This window comes from Dromaius novaehollandiae, chromosome 15, assembly GCF_036370855.1.
Source record: "Dromaius novaehollandiae isolate bDroNov1 chromosome 15, bDroNov1.hap1, whole genome shotgun sequence".
Lineage (NCBI taxonomy): Eukaryota > Metazoa > Chordata > Aves > Casuariiformes > Dromaiidae > Dromaius > Dromaius novaehollandiae.
Genome location: NC_088112.1, coordinates 13,232,005 through 13,248,318, shown reverse-complemented (window position 1 = coordinate 13,248,318; position 16,314 = coordinate 13,232,005). Strand labels below are relative to the sequence as shown.

At 43.5% G+C, this 16,314-nt stretch overlaps 1 long non-coding RNA gene across 1 annotated transcript in view; it reads right to left on the bottom strand.

Annotated features, from left to right (window-relative positions):
- LOC135330024 (uncharacterized) overlaps positions 1-16,314 on the bottom strand; it is a 148,110-nt gene that overhangs the window by 123,315 nt on the left and 8,481 nt on the right. The window contains exon 2 of the long non-coding RNA XR_010391737.1: positions 2,020-2,139. This is a non-coding gene — a long non-coding RNA (uncharacterized LOC135330024). The remainder of the gene's footprint in view (positions 1-2,019; positions 2,140-16,314) is intronic.

Here is a 16,314-nt window from a genome sequence, read left to right as displayed (position 1 = left end):
TTTTTGCAAACTGTGCCCTAGAGAGCAGAGATCAGACACAGTGGACTAGAAACAGGCCTTTCTAGTGATGTCTTCTCCAATGCAGAGGGTGGCACTGCAATGGGTCCTGTGAAGGGAAGCATGTCTGAAACCAGAGCTCATACAGCTGGAGAGAGGCAGGCTGTGACCCACAGCAGAGCTCCCTTTAGCTGAAGGCCAGATATGAGGCACACAGCATGCCTGTATGGCACATAGTCCCCTTCTTGTTCCATGATCCCATGTGCCAGGGGCAGCCAGTTAGTAGATCTGCAATCCTGACAGCTGGAGTCAGAGGGGAAGAGGCTCTGGGCCTCGCTGCATAAAAATGTCAGAAACATTCCTAGCTGCAGAAGTATGTAAAGCAGGAGCTGAAGAGATGAGCCTGGGCCTTTGTGAAGATCTGACATGCCTGTGGGAGAGCCACAGCCAACCTGTGTCTTGAGTAGGCATGAACCCTGCAGACCCAACCCATCGCAGGGCTGTCTGGCCGTAAGAAACTCAGTTTGTCTGTGCTTGATGATGAAGCACCACAAAGGCACGGCCACTAAATTTCACAAATAAAGATCCCTTTAGGACCGCAAAAGCAGCAGGTCACCTTTGCTGTCATTATCATCATAATGCTTTCAGCTCCTACACAACGGGCACCCCAAACAGTCAATAAACACCCTTCCAAGAGCAAAAAATCCTATGTCCTTATGAAGAACAATTATGTGCATCACTTCCAACTGAGCAGTTGAAAATCCCCCTCATATCCACAAAATGTTTCCTTGCCTCCTTTCTCACCTGTAAAAACAGAGCATGGGTTGCATGTGCAAGCAGTTGTACTTACAAGTAGCACAGCTGTGTTCTGAGAAGCCGTGTGGAAAATTTAGCCCATAGCAATTTTGCATTTTTCACAGGGATTATTATGAGCTCTCCGGCAGTTTTACTCTACGGTCTCTTGAGATCATGTCACATTTGGATTTCATTTAATGGTGTTAATCAAGAAGCAACTGTGAAACTGATATTTGTCACTGCTGCAGCTAGAAGACCATTCACCTGGCAGCAAAAAGGAGCACATATTCGGAGGAAAAGGAAAAAACAACTACCCGTAAGGTTTGCCCTTTGTTCATGCCGGGGCCTCCTTCTTTCTCCCACAGCAAATTCCTTGGCAATATTAAGTGCAATAAAATAAACCAGCTTATGGTGGAAATGATTGATCCACTGAACACTGCAGTGAAGCAAACCCTGGTCTCTTCTGCTCAGCTTTGCAAATGCTTTAGTGCAATTGTTCCACTAGATGTCAGGGCCGAGCATGAAGCAACCAGACAAAACTAAGCTCGTTCAGTTAGTCTTGTAAAACAACTGCTATTCTTCATCACCACAGCACTTACAGCCAGCTCTGTGTAACCTTGAAGGTCAACTTAGAAGGCAAATTGCTCTGCATGCTGCTGAAGAAAGGCACAGGAAACTGGAGGGGGCCCTCCCTGGTTGTTGTCCTGCTTTCCTTAATCTATAAGAGGAGATTTGCAAGCTTGATTGGCTTAGTGGAGGAAAGCAGAGTTAAAAGTGAGGCTGGAATGTGCCAGTGCATTACTGTGCCGCATGCAACCTGTGACCTGCACATCTGCCAACTTGAAAGAGTTCCTGGAAGGTTACTGAGGGTGCAGCTCTGCAGCAGCTTAAAGATCTAAAGGGGGAGGAAGGAAAGGTTCCTGGGAAAAGGGTACTCGGTATGATGTAGAATAAGCATTGTTCAGCTCCTCATTCTTGGCCACACAGAGCAGTCTGTGACCTGTCACACACTGGAAGATACGTGTTGTGTATCCCTTGCCAAGATGGGGGAATGGACTGAGTTCTAAGCTGTGGTGTAGAAAGGCAGCCTGAGAACAATGGTGCACAGACTTCATCTCCCTCCTCCCCACCCTGAGCTGCCGTTTACATCCTCAGCTTTCTGACATGACCACCAAGGTGTGAGGCTGAGAACGTACATGGTGTAGACACAGTGCTGCACTGGCTTACCTACAGGTGGACATGACAGGGGATTCAGTCATTTGAGTCCGGAGATCATGGCATGAGGCTTCAGCAGGTCTGCACTGGAGAGTGGTGGCTCAAGGAGTCAGGGAAGTCTTGGGAGAGAGCCTGTGAAGAAAGACTGTATGAGTGTCAGAGCCTGGGCAGCAGCTCCAAGGTGCTGGATGAGATATCTAAAGAATGAAGCACAAGAAGGATTAACACAGTTCTCACTGTAGTTGCCTGCACCCATCTCAGGTCAGATCCTTCGAGGCCATGCTGGCCTTCAACAACTTCCCCTGTCTGGATTGGGAGTTACTGGGCTCCTGGCTAGAATGAGAGAAGAGCTCGTGGAAGTGTATGAGGTCCATTCTCCTGCTAACAGGAGGGAACAGGAGGGAATGTGGCCCACGGTTTCATCAGAGACACTTGCCTACAATGGCTGGGCCAGGCCTGGGGGTAGGTGTGTCCGCTTGAATACATGAGCATGTCTTCAAAAGAGATGCAGAGCCACCCTGACTGGTTAGGCTGGCTTTTCTCTGGATTTCTGACAAATGCTTTGTATTCAAAAGGTCAGACCAGCAATGGCACCTCACACCCTGGAGCAAAGAGTCATTCCTCACTGTTTCTCTCTGCTTACGCCTGGCTGCCCAAGCTTGCTCCATCTCCCCTGCATCTGACATCCAAACTCCTCGCAATGCAGGGGATATGCAGCCAATTCCTGGCATTAGCTGTCAGCTCAAACAGAGGGAAAAGCACAATGACATCAAAAATGTGTTGATGGGTATTAGCCTTTCACCCAGGTCCTGGCTGTAAGTCCTACACAGGGGAGTGAAATTTTTCTTTTCCAGCAAGGATCCTATTCTTTTGCTGAGGCAGCAGGCTCACAATCCCAGTTTTGGAAGAGAAACAGGGAGGCTGCGTTACTTTCTTCTGCAAATCCCCTATTAAACAGCTGCAGTTCTTGCAAAAGATACTTGTCATCTTTTGCACACATTTGTAAGACAGAAGGAAGCAGAGATGTAGTGCTTAGAAGGGGGTATGCTCCTAAGAAAAGCACTCTCTTCCCATGGACTGTATTTCATGCCAGGAAGCACCCACCATGATTTAACTCTTGTCACTTCCAAGAGAGAAACATCCCCCACTATGGCCTGTTTTGATGACTCCTCCATTAGCAGGTGTGAAACTGCCTCAAGCAACCCTCTTCTCTTTGTACTGGCAACCCTGGGGAGTCTCTGACGACTCTACGAGCAGAAGAAAATGCACCGGCAACTGTCAGAGACCAGGGAGCAGACAAGAAAAATAGGTGTTTAAACAAAAAAGCAAATACAAGTGTGTTTGCAATTGTACTGGGTAATCAAGAGGGGAAAGTCCTAGAGTGAATGACTCAATTAGCCATATTTCTCATGCTGAAGGTCTAGTACCATCAAAATCCATGCTTAAAAATATTGAACTCTTGTGCATGCTCTCATTTCTTTCTTCGCATAGGCAAAGGTGCTCACTGGACTTCCCACTGTGTGAGCCAGTCGAGCCCACTGAGATGGCAGAAAACTAACCCTACAAATAGAGAAGAAGCGGGATTAGTTTCTGCTAAGCTGAACTTTGTGAACCAGCTCATGATGGGAGCAGACAAAGGCCAGTGTGGAAGGCATGCACGACCAGGAGCTCGGCCAGTCTCAGCCGAGCTGTTGTGGAACCCTGTCCCAAGTGATCCTTACTTTCCCAGCAGACTTGCTCCTCTACCTGCCTGACCACTCACAAGGGAGGAACTGAGAACATATGGCCAGCGGCAGGGATAGGAGGGGCAAAACCAGCCTTCTTGGCATCTTGCAGACTTAGATCAGTTTAAGATGATTCTGAAACCATTCCCCAAGCGTAACTTTACAGTAAGTATTTCTATGATATACAGAGTCCTACAGATCAGGGAAACAGTGGTGAAAGAGCTATACAAACACACAACCCAAGCTCACTGGGAGCTAAGCAGCCCCTTAAACCCATGCAAAGCTTTGAACATAATGAAGGCTTTCTCTATGAACCAAATTGATTATAGACAAAGAAATGAAGGAGGATAACCCAGACTTCAAGTAAGAGGAACAAAGCTGCTCACCCTTTCTCCAGAGGATTAAAGTTGATTGCCTAACAGGAATCCAACCTAGACAGTTTATTTTTCAAAACAGTTGGCAGCTGGAGCCATTACACAACCAGGCTGGAGACACAGACTTGTTGAAAGAGGGAACCTTGCACCAAACTGTTCAAATGAAACCTTCGGCATCTTCCATCACTGGCATTTTTAACAAAAAAAAATCTCATGCTTTTTAAAATATTTTTTCAAAGCTTTTTGTCAAAAAAGAAATTTTTCTCCACACCTCCTCTACAACAGTGTTTATTATCTGGGGGCATTGAGGAGACAAAATATTGATAATGTCTTCATCAATATGCTGGTTAAAAAATTGAAAAAGAATATTTGGAGGGAAGTGTGAGAAACAGAAAACATCTTTTCAAACTCTTTGAAGTGTAGTTAGATTTTTTTCCACAAAAACATATTTATTAGATGATACAGCACAGTGCAAAAGGAGGCCTTTCAGAGTTTGGGATTGGATCCTACTCTTATTTGTATCAGCATAAATAAGGAATATAACTAAGCTATATTGGCATGTATGAAAAAATACTACCTGGCCATTGTCCTTTCATGAACTCTTGAAAGTCTAAAACTAAAGCACACCAGTATCCCTGTTGTTGAAAATTGATCTTATCTGATATTATAATGGGGCTGTGAATTTTTGCAGATGATTATTTTATGTATCACTGAAGGATTACAGTCAGTGAGATCTTATTTATAGTTTCCAATAACTTATGCTAAAATTTAACACAGTACTTACAGATTTCAGCTGTGATATCTATCTGAATACCAAAGACAGTTATAAGGACTGACACTATTACAGTGCATAGAAAATGAATCTGGAATGACGAGACTCTTCAGATAAATTATCACATGGCATTTTAAAATTGCCTTCATTTATCTTTTTTGGATCATCTTAATTGTTTTGTCATCTTCATTGGGAAAAAGGGGCTGTAGAAAAGTTGGTTTGCGGGATTACATGAACTTGCACCAGAGAACCTCCAGAAACCTAGAGTTTCTCAATCCTTTAACCTTTTCTTGTCACAGTAACTCTGCCCCTGCAAACATACAGGGCCACTTTAGGTCCCATTAGTGATGCATCTGGAAATCAAGAGATGCCAGTGGCATTCCTACATAACCACTACTTCAAGGGTTCACCTAAAATTTTTGTGTTTTCTAACACATGAAATTTCTAAATCCAGAAGAAAAGTAAATAAACAAAAAAAGAAGAATGTGGAGGAGGACCAGACAAAACAGTTCTGTATTGGTAGCAATTTGCAAATACAGAATTGGCCTGATCTGCCTCTCAAGGACTGAAATTTAGCCACTGCAAACATTTTATTAGGGGCAGGGCTACCTCTCCTGCCTAATATCAAGGATACCGTGTTATATCTAATTCTTACTCTATTGGAGATTCATCAACAGTCACTTTCTGAAAATAGAAAAGATGCATAAGGTTCCTTTTAAAGAATTCCAGTTACGGTAATGCTGATGATCATGAATGGATGAAATCCACACTTCTCTATCATTCCTAGGCAAAGTTTTCATGGGATTATACAACACAGGAGTACTCTACCATGTGTCTGGCTCAGGAAAAAGTAAACATTCCCATTCCATCTATTCATCTCAGACACCGAGGAACATGTGAGATCAGTTCATCCTTACTGCTTTGACTGGGGCTACCCAGAGCTGGCTAAAGATTGTGGGCTTTGAATAACCTGAGCAAATAAGTATAATCCATTCTTCTTTTAAAAAGATGCACTGTGAGCCTCATCTCAGCTCCTTAATAGTAGTCTCACTGGGTTTTGGTAAAGCCAATCTCTGAAACTTTTACAAATATAAATGTCATACAGGGTTGAAAATCATAATTATTGACATACTTCATCAGTAACAGTAATTGAACAACAAACTCAGCAGGCCTCCCTTAAATGGTTTAATGGCTTATTATGTCTCCAGGCTGCCAATCTATCTCTTTCTCTCTCCATACTTCAGGCACTTTTACATTTGCAGTCCACATATAACATATTGCATATTTTTTTCTTTTTATAGTGTCTTTCTTTTAACAAGTCACACAGCCAGCAGGAACACACTGTAAATGAGAAATGGCATCACAGTGTGGCCATCCTAGGAACACGGATTCAATAAATATGCAAATCAGCTCAAGTACATCTCTCTTCAGGTGGGAAAAAGTGGGGAATACGGTCAAGTATCACTTTAAATTATCTTCTCAATGAAAAACAATAACACTCTAAGGAAACAAAAAAAAGGAAGAAAGAGACTAAAATTAATATTCTTTTTCTTAGAAAGGAGAATTTCTCGTGCCTTTGGTCACAACCAGCACACAAGGACCTCACCTTCAAAATGCGACTGGGACTGATTTGATGAGAATTACAAACACATTAGGCAAAATGTCATATCTCCACATTTGGGAAAACCATGTAAAGCCAGAACAGCCCCACTGACCTCAAGACTGCCCCAGCATAACTGAGATCAGATTTTCCCTCAGTGGGACTGCGGAGGAGGAAATACTTTGCTAGTAACCTTTGCTGATGTTCATCTCTCAGTTAACAGATCAGATTCTGAGATCTTCCTATTGGCTGCTGCTATAAATGAAAGACAGAGTTTGTGCCCCAGAGTTTAACGAAAGCCTCAGAGGAACTTAGCAGAATAACAGTAGTATGATTTAGAAAGCAGAAAACTTGCTGATGCTGCTGTGGAGTCAGAGGGCCCAATTCTGCTTTCAGTTACATCTGTGTAAATGCAGAGAAATCACCACTCAATGGAATTAGTCCACATTTTATTAGGACAAATAAGCCAGCTCTTGACAAGTCATCCACCAAGCTGCCACTCTGAAGATTTATTCTCCTTGATATTTAAATAAATACATAATAAGCACACACTGTCAGCACAAATGGGAACTGATGGCAGTGTGGCAGACAACTGGCTCCCTCTTTTCCTTGCCATACAGAGGGTCAAGGAAGCCACTGGTGGGAACCAAGCTGCAAGGAGACATCCCAATTCACCGCGGTTCTGCTCCTAATCTGCTTTATAATTTTAGAAGAAGCTTTTTTCCTCTCTGTACTTCTATCTCCTCTTTCATCATGCTTAGGTAGACTGTCAGTTCTCCAGCATAATAAGACTGGGGATTCAGTTTAGACTGTGACCCTCCAAAACAACCTAAAAAACAAGGCCCTTTGTTAAAATGGAGAGAGGCTTTTATTCCTGAAAATCTCTAACCAATGACACAAGGCTTGGAGCGCATCATTTTCAGCAATTAACACCACAGATCCACCAAGTCTTTAAGCCAGCATAACCCTGCACTACTGCTAAAGGAAATGGCCCTTCCTTACCCTCACCCCCAGCACACATTCCTCCCCTCTCCCTCCGCTACTCCCTGCCTTGCGCCAACACAAGTGTTCTTGTGGCCCTGCAGTGAACCAGATCAGGGAACTTATCCAGGTTAAAACTAACCTGGGGAAAAGGAAATTGTTTAGTTTTAACCTGGCAGAGTTCCCTGGCCTGTTTCACTGCACAACTGTGTGTGTGCTGGTGCCAGCATGGGGAAAGGAGCAACCCTGGGCCAGGAAGGAGGAGGCAGAGGAATGGGAACAGTGGTGGACCTCCCTCTGAAAGACGCTGTTGCAGGGCTGGCTTATGCCAGCTTAAAGTGTCTGTAGAAATGGGACACATATTTAAAATCTCTGTCTTCAAGGAATATTTGTCTTCAAAGAATTAATGCTTCCCAGGATATTCCAGCCTTAAGCCATCTGTGGAGCATTGCTTCTCCCTCCCAATATACTGGCATGGAATTAAAGCCCTGGGAAACATGAAAGCAACAGGCCTGGGGATTTTGTGACAAATGCAAAAATGTTCATATTTGTCAAACCATTAGCAAAGGGGCACAGCTGCTTTGAGAGCCTTGACCTCATGCCAAGTGCGCTCAGGTCTGCTGAAGGTTGCATGCCTGAATCATATGCACTCTGGCAACTCCCATGCAGTTCCCCTCTGCGTACCCGTGACAGGTGCTCAGACAAGTGCGGTCAACTCCAAGTTGTCCAGAGGCAGATTATTCAGGCTGCCCATCACCTGAGCCACAGATATTGGCTGAAGTGCCGGGCAGTATGCATGCGGCTCCAGCACTGCACCTGAATTTGCCTGACATGGAGCCCGAATGAGTAAGCCCTGCCAGACATGAGCCAGCTCCTGTGGGGCCGAGTGGGGTAGCTCTATGCTGTGTGACCGCAACCTGTGGTGCTGACTCTGGCCAGTGACAGCCCAGACCATGCCCAGGCTCAGTGATGGCCCTGACATTGGAGGCAATAGCTGCAATCACAAAGCTGGAAGAAGGCAAAAAGAAGTTGCAGCCTTCACTCGTCAGGGCTGGTGATGGGGAGGGTGAACAAGGAGCAACCTGGAGGATGGGGAGGAAGAAAAGAGGAGGTAGGAGTTGGTAAGTCCAGTGGTGAGGAGTGGGTAACAACATGTGTCTCTGTAGCACTGTTTCAGGACATCATATATTTGGCAGGTTCTTTCACTAACCCCATTTAGCCTAAGAGAGCTAGGTAAAACCCAAAGCAGAGATCTAGGCTTTGGGTCTGATAGCCTAAGCCTGCTCTACTAGAGACAAGGGCAAGGCTGATATGAATCAGTCAGACTTATTGGCTTTGCACCAAGCTGATTGGTGCTCAGATTTCACAGCACAGTGCTCCAGACGTTCAGCTAATACCTAAACCCAAAGCATTTTATTTTGACTAATCGTCCAAAGTTCAGGGCCGATTCCAATGTCTTTGGTCAGCAAATCTGGCTAGAAATGTCATGCGATTTGGCCTCCACCAGATTCCCAGAAATTCCTGAGCTGGAAATACCATGAGGATTAGGCAAAAGTTAAATCTTTCTCTTTGTTTATCTAGATATATTTGTCCCTGCTCAATAGAGCAAACATATTTGCTTTCCATATTTGCCCATCAGTTTAAGGCTTTTGTGTCACTGCTGCCAACTTTTAGCTACTTTAAAGCCTGACAAATCTTTCCTCTTTTTCTGCACCATGTTATGTCTGCTGGGAGCACTGATTAACCCTTTACCACCCTCACTCTTCCAAGAGCAACCTACACTTTATGCCGTTAGGAGGAGTGGCTGAGCAAGCCAGATAGAGCAATGTTTGAGAATGGGGCTGAGTGCTAAAAATAATCAGTTCTAATCCTGGCTGGTTTCCTCGTCATTTGCTGACCTTTGGTCAGATTCTGCTACTTTCGCTCATTCTCAAAATAAGTAATTTTTTCTTATCTCCAGTGTTTGTACTTTTATAGTACTCCATAGGGTGAGATGAGTGCTACGCATTTTGTATACGCAGAATGTATACACAGTGAGAGACACTGTCATAAGTTCTACTCTAAGCAAACCGTGGAGACACAGGGAGGGAAGTGAAGCAGAAACTGAGAAAGGTTATGTTATGACTTTAGCCAGGGACCTTCTCCGCCCAGCTGTGCGGGTGTGAGACACTGTCCCCAGCTGTGTGACACTGACCTGCCTACCTGAGTTCACCAACTTTCCCTATCTAGACCTGCTGATGGAGCAGGCTTATGAGAGTGTGCTTTAATTTGCCTGCTGCAAAATCATCTGTATCTGCTCAAAAAAATGGCTGCAATTCATTCACCCATCCATCCATCCATCCACATGGTATGGCCTGCATTCAGGACCACTTATGTGGGATGTTTCATTGGCAGACTGGCTGGGGCAGGAACCTCTGGCAATGTTGGTGATGATGACCTGCTGGGAATAGCATCATCTTCCACCAGCACAGCTGGATCTATCCACAGCTGTGTAAACTTTGACTAGCTAAATCCAGCTAGTCAAAAACAGACTCTCAAATCAGTCCCAGGCCCCCTCTATGTCACACAATCCTTCAGCTGCTGGGAAGCGCTCCAACAGTTAAAAACTACCAAATATGCAAGAGGGAAGAAGTGGGCATTAGGCCCTGTAAAGACTCGTATCTCAGCGTCCCCTCTGCAAAATGGAACTAACACCCTCACAATGTGAGTAAAAACCATTAAAACTGTTGCAGTGCTTTAGAGATCTAACGTGGTCAAGAAATGGTGAGTAAGGTTGATAAATCCAGAGGCCCACACACAGCTCAGAAGCGAAGCAGAACTCTCGGGACAGGAGATTCAAAGGGCAATAAACAAGTAACATCATTAAACTCTCCCTTGGCCTCTCCAGCAGTGGCTCCTTTAAGACCTCTGAGTAAGAGAGCTACTTTTTACAGCTACAGGTAAGCAAGTTTTTAAAATATTAATCGCATCACATGAACGTCAGATTTTTCCCCTGTGTACAGTAACTAATGTCTTTGCAGTTGTCAGTCAATGTGCTGTGATGTGCAGTTCAAACAGCAGAGCTGAGAGAGAGCGAGCTTTCACTGAAGTGCTTCTTCCTACACACACATGTACATGCCCACATTCACACACCCAGACACAGACTCCTCTATGTGACTAGATCAGCAAATAAGCACTCTTTCAAGGACATTTTCCAAAAAAGAAAAAGAAAGAAAGAAAGATTCAGGACAGAAAAAACACAGGGAATTAAAACTATCTGGGCAGGTTTTCCCAGCTGTTAGCTAACTTTTCCTTACTAATTAAAGGAGGAAGTGGATGAAAAGAAAGGAAAAGAAAATAATTTATGAAACATTCCGAGTCTGATGTTTAAGAGGCATTTTCACAAGAAGGGTTATAAACCCCTTGCAAGGCAGGGGAGTTAGTTCTGTAGCCTGCCAACCAAGACAGACAAAAAGCTGGGTAGAGTGTGAATTATTGCTGTGCTGATTACCAAGAGGGAAAGAGATGAAGATAAACTAGAACCCTTGCCTTCTCTATGCTGTGAATGCACCTCGGTCGGTCTTCTTGGAGTCACCAGAAACATGTCTGTCCTTTTCTAGGGGTGCCAAATCAGACTATGAGTGAAAAAAAAATGTAGAGATGGGAAGGAACATGAAGCACTCCAAGTAAAACCTTAGAAACATCTGAAATTCAGAGCCTGAAGGAGTGGGGTCATTTAGTGAGAACTGGCTTTTTCACGACAGTATTCACCCATTATTAGGTTGATGATTATTTCCATTTATTCAGAAAATTAAAAAAGATCTAAGAAAAATGTCAATGAAAGGAAAAAAAAACCTGTCACTGAAATATTTTCCGCTGGAAAAAAAAGGAACAGAGCCATTTGCCTGCTGGCTGTTAGTGCTGTTCGCTTATCCCACTCGAACTAACTCTCCACATCCCACCTGATGCCTCTTCCCTTCTGCTGGAGCCCGGCCTCCCAAGTGGCAGCGCAGCTCAAGCCCCTGCCTGAGATCATGCGGAGAACACCACAGTCTTTCCAGTCTGCCCCAGCTCCCCAGGTATTTTGGCACATTTTCACTGACACAGGCCTTTTCACTTGTAGAAAAATTCAGAACTGGAAAAACTAGAGATATTTGAGGTCAGAAGCAAGCATGTCAGCAAAGCTAAGCTGAAAGGAATCTTGCACAACGTCTATGCAGTTGGTGCCAGGAAGCGGTTAGCTCTAATACCCCTGCAGTTCATTAGCATCAAATAGACTCGCAAGAGAAAAAGAAAAGAAGAGAAAAAAAAGAAAGAAAAAAAGAAGCTTGCTGTCCTTATTCCTGCAGATCAATTGGCTCCTCTACTTCCACATCCCCTCTCCTCTCTGTAATGACAAATTCCCCTTGCACCTAAATGCCATTGCCTCTGGCAAGGGTGTTGCTTTCACATGAGGGATTACACTGCTAAATTGCCATTAGCTAGGAAAACCTAGCATTCTGCTGGGTCTGCAGAGCTCCTTTCACATTCATCCCATCACCCTCTCAAGTGCAGCTGGTGTGTTTCTCAAGAGCCAGACTGGGCTGATCCCATTCCCTGGAAAAGGACAGCCATTGTTGCTCAGCAATGGGTGTGTTGGGAAGAAATTCTAGCTGTGGCAAGCTTTCAGCAGGCAGTTGTACTCTGCAGTAAAACTGAGTTCAGTTGGCTGCAGCCAAGCCTTATGTGGGTTCCTCGTGACAGTTCAGACAAACGGTTCCCAGCGCAGACTGCACCTAGGCACTTGCCCGCTTTAACCACTCTCTCCATGTCATGGAAACAGCGATATAGTAAAAAGTGACATTTGTAAAGGTATTTCCAAACACTCTGAAGTTCCAACTCGCTTTCCCATACAAGAACTTACCATCTCTTCTAGCAGTCCTCGGGTTCCCTCCTTGTCCACTCTACACACTCAACCAGACATGACAAACAGCTCATAATCACGTGCTCAAAGATGGTGGCCAGCTTCTCAGCCAATTTAAGTCATTGAAAATCCCACCTGCTTTGCATAATATCCACTAGCTATGTGTATACGGCATGTTGGCATCCTGGTCGAGGATACCACTGACTCAGAGCAAGGTTCTCACCCAGAAATACATGTAACATTTTAAAATAATTTTTTATTGTTATCACTTTCAATGTCAAAATATTCTTAATAAATGCAATGTTTATATTAGCAACAGGCTAATATAAACAGGCTAACAGGTGTTTTCAAACTCCACCAATCTCAGAAAGCATCTCAAATACTTTTTTCTATTCATACACATTTATGGAAACTTTGGAAATAGTCAGCATCTTATTGCAGCCTCAGACAATCTAGAAACGCATCCCAGCTATTTCCTACCTGAAGCACTCACTCAGATCCTTTCTTGTGCTAAGCTGACTCTCACAACTCTAAGCATGCAAAGTTAAGTGAGTAAACAAAGTTGGAGTTAATGAAATTTACTTCCTGTGGAAATGAAGCTTTTGGCAGCTTTTGAACAGTCATATGGATACAGGAGTTTTGATTATTGTTTCGAGTCCAAGCCTGACAAGGAAAAGGGAAAGGCTGTTGTTCAATTAAACTCTGCTCTGCAGCTCTGTGTCTGTGCCTGGGCTGCCTGAGCAAAAGAGGGGAACCAAAGAGTTCCCGTACTGCCCAAAGCTGTGAACTCTCCCCAGGACCAGATGGGACTTAATTCAGTCCATGCAGTGGTGAAAGGATTCCAGTGCTGTTCTTCACAAGAAAAATGAAAACCTTTCAACTGGCTACTCACAGCCTCCAGGCACTTATGATTTCTGTTTTCTTTATTACTTTGCTGTGGGTGAGCAGAATTTTCCCTTCACCAAGTCACTCGCATTTTTTACGTAACACACATTAAAACCAAGCTGACCACTGCACAAAACCCTTGAGAGCTCTCTGGGCTAGCTGCAGCCACAATGCTGATACAAAAACTGCTGCAGTAGCTCAGTTTTTCCTTCCTGAAACTTCACATCTACAGCACCCATCCATGCTTGGAGGCAGGTAGTTTTTCCTAGGGAAGCTGCCTCTGAGCCTTCATGCCAATATCAGTGTTTTAGGAAATGAAACCAAGTATAATAATAATTCTGTTCATTAAGGCTAAGGCTTGTAATTGTATTTAGTCATGAAAAGATGCAGCCAGTGGGATTTTCAAATTGCCTAAGTAGATTACACATCTAATTCCCATTGACAGCCAATGGGAATTAGGTCCCAAACTCCCTCAGGCACTTTTATAAATCCTATTAGGTGTCTGTCGGCACCTTTGGGTGCTTAAATACCTTTATAAACCTGGACAAGGGTATGCTCCCATGCTCCAGAGGTTGTGTTTCAGGTTTTTGGTAGAGCAATCGAAGTAATGGAATAAAAGTGATGCCAGACCATCTGGCTTATTTTGGCAGATCTCAAGATTTGGAGTATGGACTACAAATTAGGTGACTCTTTCCTACCTTTCAGACCTCCCAAGTTAGAGCAACACACCTGCTCAGATGTGTTCAGAGGTTGCTCACTGGTGTTGACTCATTGCTGCTGGAGAAACTCTTTTATAGCCAGCTGCCCTTCCCCTCAGCATGGCTAGAACAGGTTAGAGAGCCCAGAGCAGAGCCAGAAAGCTCAAGCCTTGTGGCATCCAGCCAAAACACTCAAAGATGCTTCCTCCTTTATTTCATACTGCCGTAAACACAGATGCAGGAGATTACGGTGAAGATGCAATTGACTTGGATTTTGTGGTGGCTGCAGCTGGTTTGTGTGCTTCTGGCTGACACACACGTGCAATCTGTGCAGAGTTCGAATTAGACTAAGCCGCTTCCCTGGAAGCACAATGGTGCAATTTTTAAAAGAGCACAGCCGTTTTTTTTCTAAGTCTTTGAGAGTGCATCCTTTACAGACATGGCTTTGTCACAATGTGAAACTAAACAGGCCAAGGAGAAAGCAAACATTCCCCTCTTCTGAAAGGCTACAGTGTGATCACAATAATACCAGTTGAATCCTACTCCAAGCTAGAGCAGTGCTGGTGACTATTTAGAAAATAATTAATTGAACTTTACATGACATTCAGATGTTTCTTGGCTCAAATACCAGTCTATTCCTCTGCTGAATTCTAGGGATTCTGCAAACAATGAAAAATATTTGCTTAATGGCAGACTTGCATACAATATTCTTGTTGTGCTGAATCATGGTATCTGTGAAGGCACAAGGTAAAAAGGATGCCAGATACAGAAACAGCTTTGCTAGACAGACTTTGAGTGTGATGAAGATAGGTCATAAATACGGAGCAAATACAGTGTGCTTTTGGGAAATGGAGGTCACAGGCAAGTTTTTCAGCTCTGGCAGGAGATACTTCAAAGAATGTGGGATTTATTTCGTTGAAATAGTATTGCTCATATAACTGCTATAAATGTTAAAGGGTCTTTGGCTCTGATTACATCAGAATTGAAGAGCAGGCTTGAGAGTGGACTTAAGCTTACTAGGCCCTGTGACCCCTTGCCTTTTCCATCTGCATTGCTGACTACAAACTGAGACCAAAGTACCCATGTAATGCTTCAGAATAGTCAAGTTCTGGATACCTGCTGCTGGACAAGAGGCACATCCAATACCCTACTCATATCCACGTACAAGTTATGAATAAAACATGTCCTCTGCTAAGATGCTAAACAGTTTTCTTCAGCTCTCAGGCGAGGATGATGCAGACTTGATTGTTTACAGAGTGCATGATGTCTCTGGTCTTGACAGTGGGCTCAAACTTATGTCAGGGTTACTGTGCAAATAGACGTGCTACATTTTTCCATGAAAATCTGAATGAGAAATGCGTTGCTTGGCAGCAAGAGAGTATTCCAAGTCCAAATTCTCAACCCAGAAAAAGTGGAGAATTTACAAAGAAACCTTAGTTGACACAATGGGAGTGAGAAAAGAAGAAAGAAGAAAGAAGAGCTAAGTCCCCAGGACATTTTTCCTTCTATTGATGGGTGGAAATGCAGATGTCTCTGTGTGCACATGCATGTACATGTGTATACACACTGCAGGAACTGGAATTTCACATATCTGAGGGAAACTGCATTCTGAATTGTCATGAAAAAACAGATATTAAATTTATTCTAGAGAAAAGATATTTTCTAAAAACATCATGACAAACCTATCAAAACAGACATAGCAGAGAGCTACATGGCTAGTAAAAGAAGCAAAGGTTTCAGATTTGACCACAGAAACTAGTTGGATTTCTGAAACACTTGCACCTAATATCTATGTTGTTAAAAGCATGTGCCAGTCACTGTTGCTTGTTTTTAGTAAACAACAGTTGCAATCTTTATATAAAGTGTTTCAGTTTCACAAAAATATTTTTGTTGCAGAACAAATATAGGTGTAGGTGCATTCTAAAGCAAGTGGCTAGGATGCCATTAGTGAGGCTGGCTTTCATTTATGAAGCAGAAAACCAAAAATGACCCAAAATGGGTCTTTCACTAAGGAGGATGTATTCATGATCAGAACTGTGGCTGTGTTGAAATCAAGAAGATGGCAAATAAAAAGTACACAGATTGTGTAAGAGATAATGTAATCTCAAAAGGAGGGAGATGGCACCTAGGAAATACTGGCATGGAAAGATAAACTCAGAGCAGCAGCTGCATGCCAGACACCTCCTCAGTCAAAATGGAAGATTGCCTTACTGACTTGGAGCTTGAGAGCTTCTTGCTTAATGGAGCCTTGACTGGTACTCTCTGGACTAAACCATTTAACACAATCTTTTTAGCATTAAATAGCTCCTACTGCTAGTTTCATAAAAATATCCCCAAACACAAAAGCATCCTTCATATGTAATTAATACAAACTGTAATTGTAAAAGCTAA